This window comes from Trachurus trachurus (assembly GCF_905171665.1).
Source record: "Trachurus trachurus genome assembly, chromosome: 24".
Lineage (NCBI taxonomy): Eukaryota > Metazoa > Chordata > Actinopteri > Carangiformes > Carangidae > Trachurus > Trachurus trachurus.
This window is the reverse complement of record NC_139910.1, coordinates 20,948,711-20,958,791: the sequence shown is the minus strand read 5'-3', so window position 1 is coordinate 20,958,791 and position 10,081 is coordinate 20,948,711.

Below are 10,081 nucleotides of genomic sequence, written 5' to 3'. Positions count from 1 at the left end.
TGAAGCAAAAACAGACACAGCCACAGACATACACACAGACAGAACAGCGTGGGAACAGAACTCACTCAAACTCAAAACTTTTTAATGCAGCCCTAGAGAATCATACAGCCCCCCCGCTGATCTGTCAGTCAGTGTTTTCCACATTAGAACAGACTATAACAGACTATAGACGAGTCCTGACTGAAGAAGCAAACTTCTGTGACAGATTAAACAGGAAGTGAATTTCTCTATCTGTGACTCAGCTTCCTCTTTAATGCTGTGGTCAGAGATGTCAACACCGCATTGATATTCTGTGATGATAAGAGGTCTATTTGAACAGACACATGCAGATGCACACAGTTAATATAATCGAACTGAAACTGAAGTCAAGAATTTGCTGCACTGAAAATTCATTCCTTATTCTCAAATATGATTAAAAAGGGGGTTTATAGGTTGAGATTTACTCTGATAAATCTGAACTGATCTTAGGTGAACAGCAACACCAACTCTGCAACACAGAATTACATAACTTTAAAAAAAAAATGCATTTTCCTCTCATTACTTTACAATTAAACTCCTGTTCAAACAACAGAGGTGGAAGAACATCAGTCAGTGGTGGAACTGGTTACAACAGCAAGGCCCCACATATCGCCAGCTGGTCTGTGTTCTCGGTTTGTTCCACTTTAATTAAAAAATGTCGGGAAATTTGTGTCTGTAAGCTCAATATAAAGTGGCAGGATAAGAGTTGTAAGGTGGGTCCTGTTTTATTGCAACTGTTTCCTGTGTCAGAATCTATTTCTAATACACACAAAAAAAACCACTGGTTCAGAGTTGATTTAGTCTGAGTCACAGTAACAACAGCAGAGTGTTGTTATTGTGTTAACTTCACCCTGCACCAGGGGGTCCAGTTATTTGCCTCAAGTAAAATATGATAATGCTATGCACTGTTATGATCTAGTGTTTAAAACTTCTTCCACTTCACTTTTTAACTGTTGTTAATAGCTTTAATGCCATTATAGCGATGCATAGTTTTAGAATCCTAGAATATAACAGGTTTCTATACATGGCTAACAGTGTGTATATTCATTGCTTCAGTTTTATGTTGCTGGTTAATGTACTTAATTAACTCACTACACATCTATAATCCCTATAACAGTAACGTAATATCTGTCTGTCGGACTTATTGTAAAGCATCTCAAGCCAAAACTGTTTAAATCCACTTCATTAAATTAGAGAAACATACTTTATTTCCTGTAAGTCTACATCCTCCATTCGTGCCACTGACATCAGCTTTCTGCCTCTTCTTTAAATGGCTCAGTAAACTTCATCTTGGTAGATTTACTTTCATGTTCCTTTACACCATTCTTCCACTTTCAGGGAGAAACTGGAAAACCCCTGAATAGTTTCACCAAAGGTCACACTGACAGAGCGTGAAGGTACTACAGTGCCATCTGCTGCATCGCTGCAACCAGCCTGCATTGCACTGGACTCACCAGAGACTCACCGACTCAGTCCAGACAGCACTAGATGGTGCTCTTTTCATACTGCTTATACAGCACTCTGTTACTCAGGCTTTGCATTTCTCCGACCTGCTATTCTCAGCTTCCCACACTTTAGACTGCACTGAAATGCTAACCCATGTATTTGTACAGCTGTGTTTGGTAAACAGTGTCATCCAAAAGCCAAGTTAGGTCATTTTATCCTTTAATGCCGTGCATTATGATTCTTAAAATTAAAAGCTGAATGTTAATATGCACTAATCAGATAAAGGCACCTGTGACAGACTCAGTTAGCAGTCATACACCAGCACCTGTAGTGATTTACAGTGTTAAAGATAATGTTGCTGGTAGTTACTTGTTATGTGTGAGAGTCAGCTCAGATGGCATGGATGCTGATGATTAGAAATTGTTATTAATTTCGTACTTTCTTTTGTTGTTATTGTTGAGATCTATGTCAGCAATATTATATTTCCCTAGCAACGGACTTCATCAGTTCCTTGTCTGTGAGACAGATGACTCGCACGGCTAGTTTCATGTGCACTGCAGAGGCGAATGCAGGCTCGGCTTTGTTTTGATGCCGCAGAATGATTTATGGCCACAGATTATGCAAAAGTAGAAACTAGGCAACTGCCAAAGTTGTGTTTATTTATGTCGGTGTGTGTGTGTTTGTGTATGTGCACATCTCTGAGACCACTGTGAGGTTTTTGATATCTTCTTTCGTGTAAACAGAATGAAGGATGACATTTCCACTGTGCTTCCTTTAAAAGCATCTGTGCCCTGTCAGCTACCATAACAAGTGAGAACACTTTCTGTTGCCTCAGTCACACGGTATGTTAAAATGGCACAGGACAACAAACACACACATGCAGTCACACCCTAACAGAAATTGATCGGCTCTTATAGGATCAACATGTGATGGCTAACAGCTCAGATCAGGTTGGGGTTTGGTTTTGTAAAAGATTCGTGTTGTGGTGCAGCCGTGCAGCTGCAGGTGATGTGGCAGTCGTTTTGCGTCTCGGTCAGCCGTTTGGCGCTTTGCACTGTCATGAAAGGTTTCAGGGTGGAGCTCCACTCCCCTGCTCGTCCGTCTCGACGTCTGTCAGAGTATACGACCTCAGCGAGCGATGATTTAGGGTGAGGTGTTCTTCTCTCGCCCCCACCGAGCAGAACAGTGGCGGCTGATGGGAGGGAAGAGGAAAGTGAAGGAGACATGAAAAGAGACAAACACTCTCTGGTATATAATTGAGGTTCTGGGTGAGGAGCGTGAAGACTCTGTGGAGCGGTGATGAGTTGGACATCAGGGGAGTGTGGGGAAGGACGGGGGCTGGAAGGCATAAACAAAGCATTAGGAGCAGAGGAGGTTAGATGATGGAGAGCCTGAAATAAAATTGCTAACTCAAGTCCCCTGGGACCACGTCAGCGTCTCGTATGAAGCATCCAGCCAGCTGGACCAATCCAAGCCTGATGTCACATACCACAGCTTTCTCTATTTACTTCTCCTCAAAGTGCGTTCCTTCCACGGCCCATGTCGAGCTTTCTCTACCTCTACTATCTCTCAGCTAAACTTAGTCATGTCTGATGTTAATCGTGTTTATTTATTGAATCAGTAAATAATTTTTATTTAAAGGGATATTTCAACATTTTGGCAAATTGGCCCATTGCCATAATCCCTATAGTAATAGCAGTAGGTTTGTTACCTTTAATTGTCGGTGCAAGTTATTTTTAGATCGGCGGGGCAGAGAAACAAGCTGCTCAGCTAACGCTACAGAGGCTCATGGTATTTCCAGGTTTCCTCCATCAAACTCATCAAATACACAATCCAATAACTCCAAAACACTCTTGAGGACAAATGGGGACCTGCACATTCACCACGCTATGAGATAATAACATTAGGAGACAGAGTTGTTTTTGAGCCAAATGCGTAGCCGGAACTACATCCCAGACACGACTGCTCAGCAGAGTGACTTCAAAAGCGCAAGTAGTTCCAAGTATTTGCTTTGTATGTTGTAATGTTACACAATTAAACATTATTTTTTCATAGCGTGGTGAATGTGCAGGTCACAACTTGTCCACCAGAGCATTTTGGAGTTGCTGGATTGTGTATTTGATGAGTTTGATGAGGGAAACCTGGAAATCCCAAGAGCCTCCGTAGCGTTAACTGAGCAGCTCACGACTCTGCACCGCCAATCTAAAAATAGCTTGCACCAACAATTAAAGGTAACAAACCTACTTTGATAGGGGATATGGCAATGGGTGAAAAATATTGAAATATCCCTTAAAGGAGCATCCCAAACACCTGAGATGTCTAGTGCAGGTATATGAGGCTGAATATTAGATTCATATTCAACTACAGCTTGTCCCTCTCATTCCACTTGAGTCACAGTTCGATCTATTCTGATCATCACCAACATGTCTGAACTGACCCTGGCACCTTGACTCACTCAGACACTCACCTCTTATGTTGAGCTGCAATATGTAGTCCATGACCGTCTTGGGCTTATGGGGAAATGGTGACTGGGCTGTGAAACATACTAAGTAGTGAGTACATTATTATATCAATATTTTCAGAATACTGTCCTCATGTGAAACACAGTATACTTGTCATGTTTTACAAGGGAGCTGGATCTAAATGAAGACACAGAAACTGGTATTGTGAAACAACAAAACAGTTTATTTAGACTAGGAACGAGGAAACAGCATGAATACAGAGGAATACAGAGGAGCAACAGAGGAGATAAATGGAGACAATCTGACAAAGGACCATGGGAAAACACTGAGGTTAAATACTGACTAGTCGCTAACATGACACACTCTAGAACTCCTCTGTGTCCACTAGTTGACTGTCTCCTTTTCAGCTGCTGCTGACCTGCCTCGCCTGCTTTCCCCTCCATCTGCCTCAGTCCAGCCTCCACCACCTTCGCTGTGTGCTTTGTCCTCGGCTAAATCTAAGTCCTGGATTTCTCCTGGTTGCCCCGACCTCTCCCCCGACCTGCTGATCTCCTGCTCCTGCCACCTAACAGCAGCAGCCTCTGTGTTATCCCCTCTCATTGCTGTTGTGAAGAAACCTTCTGACCTGAGCTTCAAATGGCTGTCGGCATTTTTCACTCGTCTTTGTTCTGAACTCAACAGCTGGTTGCTTCTGTGACCTACTGACAGTGTTTTCACAACAACTTGCTAGAAACCATGAAAATGTAATGTGTGGTTCGACACTGACCCAGTTTTTGGGGTGTTTGTTTTTGATATAGTTGGATGCTCAGCTCCGTGACTTCTATGAAACACGTATGACACGTGTTGGATCGGCTTTGCTGTTTGTCCTGCTGTGGTTTGTGTTGTTTTTCATCTAAAACTGTGTGTGTGTGTGTTCCTTTTTGTGTGACTGACTGTATGATTAACATTAGTTAAATGTGACAGAGCCAAGGGACCATCACCAGCTTCCAATGGTCACTGGTTTCTCTTCAACTGTTTCTGTCTCCATCTAATCACATTCATTCCTGGGCTGTGTTTTATCAGACGTAATTACTGGGCTGGTTTCCAATGTGCAACAACTTTGCTGTTGCCTCATAACTGACTGTTGTGTGTTTATAATCACAGCTTTTCCTGTTTGGAGCGGAGACACTTAAAGGCTGATCGGGTCAGAGAAAAGAGTGTATGTGTGTATTGGTGTTTTTACATGTGTGTGGTGGGAAAAAATGAGAAGAATTAGAGCAGATGGAATATCTTTCATCAAAAATAATTAGTAGATGACTTCGGCATGTAGCCTCTACATGCAGAGTTGGACCAATACCTTCACTTTCTGTTCCCACAGCTGATTCGAATGCAGCTCAGTGATCCTCCCTGTTATTTCAAAGCCGAAGCTCAGTCATCGCTCGGTAAACAATTAGGCCATCTTATCTTTGTCAAGCCCCAGAATATTAAGTCGAAGGACAGAACACTAACCTCACGTGTAATGTATCAGCATTTTGAAAATTCCTGCCAGCTGGCTAATGAGGCCTTTTTTTCTTTTTGTGATTTTGTGAAACCCAGCCATGGGAATGTTCAAAAGGCTTGTCTGTGAAAAGATTAGATTTAGATCAACAGCTGCATGTTATTTCTATTTATTATTATTATTCTTCCTAAAAAGCATGGGCCAACAACAGTTCATAGATCACAGAAGTAGAAAGGACACAGTGTTTTGTCCTCTCTGTCTCTGTCATTCCTCCTTTCATGCTTTCTCCTTTTGTCCAGTAAAGATTTATGTAGGCTCCCTGCAACAGTGACACACAAAAAAACATGGGACAATAAAACCAAGCAAAGCAAATATATAAAAAAAAATGCAAATTAAGTCTTGGTTGTAGAATTATGTTTAGTGGTGAGTTTTTTATATCTGTTACTTTGGCTGTAACATTGAGGGATTCAACTTGAATATCTTTAAAAGTATCATTTTGCTATCTGTATGTTTTTGGCAATAGGAAAATTAATAGGAGGATTATAAACTGGAGTGTTTGATGGAAGAGCCGGACTCACAAGTGAGGACAGAGATATAACAAAGCTAGAGCTGATCAAGTGACATCATTACTGGCTAGCTGTTTGTGTGTTGTGAAAGCTGGCATCCTGCGCTATCTTTTCCTCACACTTGGATGCAGATGCAGCCAGAGATGATAAAGAAAGAGAAGAAAAACATACAGTGGAGTGGAGGCATATGATTTATCCATGTGTCATTAAGTATTCAGTTCAAGTTCAAGACTGCAGTGACTGCAGTTTTTTACTGCACTCCCAAAACTGAGACTATTCCCTATTGAAACAGGCTGCCGAGTCTAACTGTGTGCCATGATCTGGCAAAACTACACAACACACACTAGTTAAGAAGAGGAAATAATCATATTTCATATTACAAGCGATGTAGCCTACTTGTTGTTTTGTTGATCACTATTCTTTGCAACTAAATATGTCAGTGCAGAGCTCAAGCTCCTTGCATGTGTAGCCGATGTTAATCTGGCCTGTGCATTGTGTTGGACTGCTCCAGGTGGGGTTTGAACCCTGGTATCCCACACGGCGGGCGACGATGCAAACCATTGTGCCAAGAGGCCAATGACTGCTTAGCAGTTGGGTTTGCACGTCCTTTATGGGTGAGTGAGTGCACCCTTTTGGTAAAAGCAATTCACGTTAACCCCTGCAAGGAGCCAGACATTCTTCACGGTTGTTCATATTTCTTATTGTTAACTTCATGGTTGTCATCTGTCTTTCTCTGGAGTTCAAACTGAAATGCAGCGCTCAGTGGGAACGTGAATCGCACGTGTGGAACCTCTGCCAGATCACCTCCTCACCTGAGAGCGGACTGGCTCCAGGGGCGTTGTGTCTGAGCTGAGATGACTGTGCTGCTAAATTGCCCTTAATTCATGGTGATGTTGGCTCAGCGTACATGATATAAGGTAGTGTCGCTTTCAAACAAACTAAATCCTCATAATCCTCAGGTTTATACACATTATTTCGCACCCCACCCAGAAGGCAAAATGAAGTTGAGCAAAAGTCTGTTTTCCACAAAGTCCAAGAAAAATATTGTTCTCTTATGTCCGAGGGGAAAAAGAAAAAAAGCAGTGAGCAAGTTTTCAGCCCACATTAGTTCTAAGGAAAGCTCCTGACAGACTCTGCCTTTTTACCCGAAATTCAACTTATTGAACACATTTACCGCACATGGTATTAATATAATGCACTGATTCATTTTCCAAGATGTCAGATGTTGCAATTATACAACTGCTCAGCTGATGAATTTTAGCTGCAGACAAATGTGGATTTAATTAACTTTGACTTTCAGTGCAGGAGTAAGTAAATTGCCCGTGACTCCAGGTCTCATAGCGATGCAGGCCTAATCAACTTCTCCGCCTTTTAGCAAACGCTCACAGAGCCGTAACTCCACAAGAACGGGGAGGCGGAGGGTCATACAGTAAATGGCCAGCAGAATATTACACCTGTGTGCTAATCTTTCACAATGAATGGAATAGATGAACTGCTCTCAACTGTTTTTATGTTTGTTTCTTGTGTTTCTAACTGTGTCCTTAACAATGTTTTTAACTGAGTCAAAGGCAATTTTCCACCTGGTGGACAATACAGATTTATTGTATTGTATTGTATTAGAATAATGGTAAAACAGCCTCCATCGATCTGATGATTAATGATTTTGTAACCCTTCATCAAAGATATGAACCCATTCAGTGAGGTCCAACACTGATGGTGGGTGATAGTGACTCCTGGCTCATAGTCTACATTCCACTTCATCCCAAATCTGTTTGCATGGAAACAGGCTGGTAAAGTTATTCCACACCAACTTGGGAAAGGTTTTTCTTTAAGAATCTCACTTAATGCACCAGTGCATCATCATATGAACGTTTCATCATAGTAGACACTCACTCACAGCCTTAAACCAGGCTCCTCTGAGGGAGATGCCATGTATCCACTGTATGTCCAGGTTCATCCAAGGATTACAACCGGTAAACACACGGTCAGACTCGTGATGCGTAGTGCTGAGTGACAGATGAGTAAATACAACAACAGCACAAACAACTGACCCTTATCATGGCCGAGAGTCTGTAAACATAAAGTATGGACCACACACACACACAGTATAACGAAGGGTCACACACTAACAAACATACCATTAGCAGGACAGACATCCGGGTCCCACCAAGACCCGCCTGCACACACACACACACACACACACACACACACACACACACACACACACACACACACACACACACACACACACACACACACACACACACACACACACACACACACACACACACACACACACACAGCATCTGTTTTGATTTGGAAAAACAGCACAACAACACCTCCTGCTCCTGAGTGATGCATGATGACAGTCAGCACACACCAGTGTGTTTATCACAACTATGCTGATTATAGCAGAAGACACTTTATCACATATTATCACTGTCTGTGTGTTGACTTTGAGGTCATCCTCAAATGTGACCAGTATGTTACTAAATGCTACAAAAGAAGTTTCTACAACTTTTGGTTTGTAAAAGGACAAAGAAGTAGAGAATTAAAGTTGACAAAATAATTAGATAAACATGCTCTGCAGCTCAGTTAGTTGCAGGTTGTCCATTTTATATACAATTCGTATACATCCTCACAAAAAAATATTTGAACAACTGTAAAATGTAATTTTTAAAATGGATTATTACATTTTTTTTTTCTGAAAATGAGTCTTCAATAGTGGCACTTCAAGTACAGAGCCTAACCCTAACACATAAATGCCAGTTAAATGCCTGAAATATCTAGTCATGGGATATTTGGTATCTATTGTAGTGGTCAACAACGTGTTTGGAATCCATGTGCCAACCCTCATTTACAATAATCAGGGTTCTTAATGATAGAATGATTGGATTATATTGATCTGTAACATCTTTAAATCTTTGTTTGTGAAGGGTTTTCAGTCTCCATCAAAAAGTTGTTCCTCTCCAGTGTATTCAGCCGCATAACTACATTCGGAAACTATAAAAATTTGAGAAATATATTAAAAAAAATAAAAAAAAATAGATGAATCGATTTCTTGTGAACAGCCCTTCCCATGGTTGGCTGACTAAATCCTCCACTGAGAGTGCAGACACCAATGTTTTTGTTCACTTCAGAGCTTTGGTTGATTTGTTTATCACTCTCTGAAATTAGTGAAGGGAACTTCCCTGTTTTGTATCAGAAACTCATCTGAATGTCACTGAACTGACATTTCAGGAATTTCAGCTCAAATGAAATCAAGCAACCATGGCAAGTTTCTCTTATCTGAACTGTTTCAAGCCAGTGCACATAACCCAGGCCTTTTTACACTATAGCATGAATATAAAGGGTCAACCAACTAATTAAAGCTTAGGTGCTAAACATGAAGTCATAAAATGCCCAATTAAATGTATATTATTTAGTATTTAAATAGTAATGTAAGCTCTATGGGCTTTTGTTTCACACTGAAATTACACAAGTATGACTTTATGTTAATATGACTGTAATGCATGCCCGTGTGCATGTTGTGCATTACATACATTTTCCCAGTGTATGCACAGAGATGCCTTTAAACTAAATCATCTGAAAGAGAACAGATGGATCTGCCTGTATGGGATGTGCATACTTCAGTCACTTGCATTGCCACCTGCTTATATCCACCACCTGCTGCACTGGCGAGTCCATCAACACCAGTTTGTTACATCCACCATCATTAAGTGTCTGTGTTTGCATGTCAGTGAGCTTCACTGGTCACAGTAGTTTACATCCTGGACGGAGCCAGGGAGGCCACCATCACTGTGGTGTTGTTGTAACTGCATCTCAACCAAACTGTAATGATGCTTTCTGGTATAGGCACATGGTGTTATGGTGTAATTATGGTTTTCGGTGCTTGCCCTTTAATAGGCTACTTCACTGACTCTGACTCTGCTGGCTCTGACTCTGGCTTTGTCTACAAACACCTCACCCAAAAACATGCACACATGAGGAAATAATTAACCAAACACTCATACGGAGCCACACAGACAATCCTTTGAAACAAAGAGGTATTTCAGCTATGATCTGAACACCAGTTATTCTTAGCAAATCTCTCTATAACACAAATTTAGACG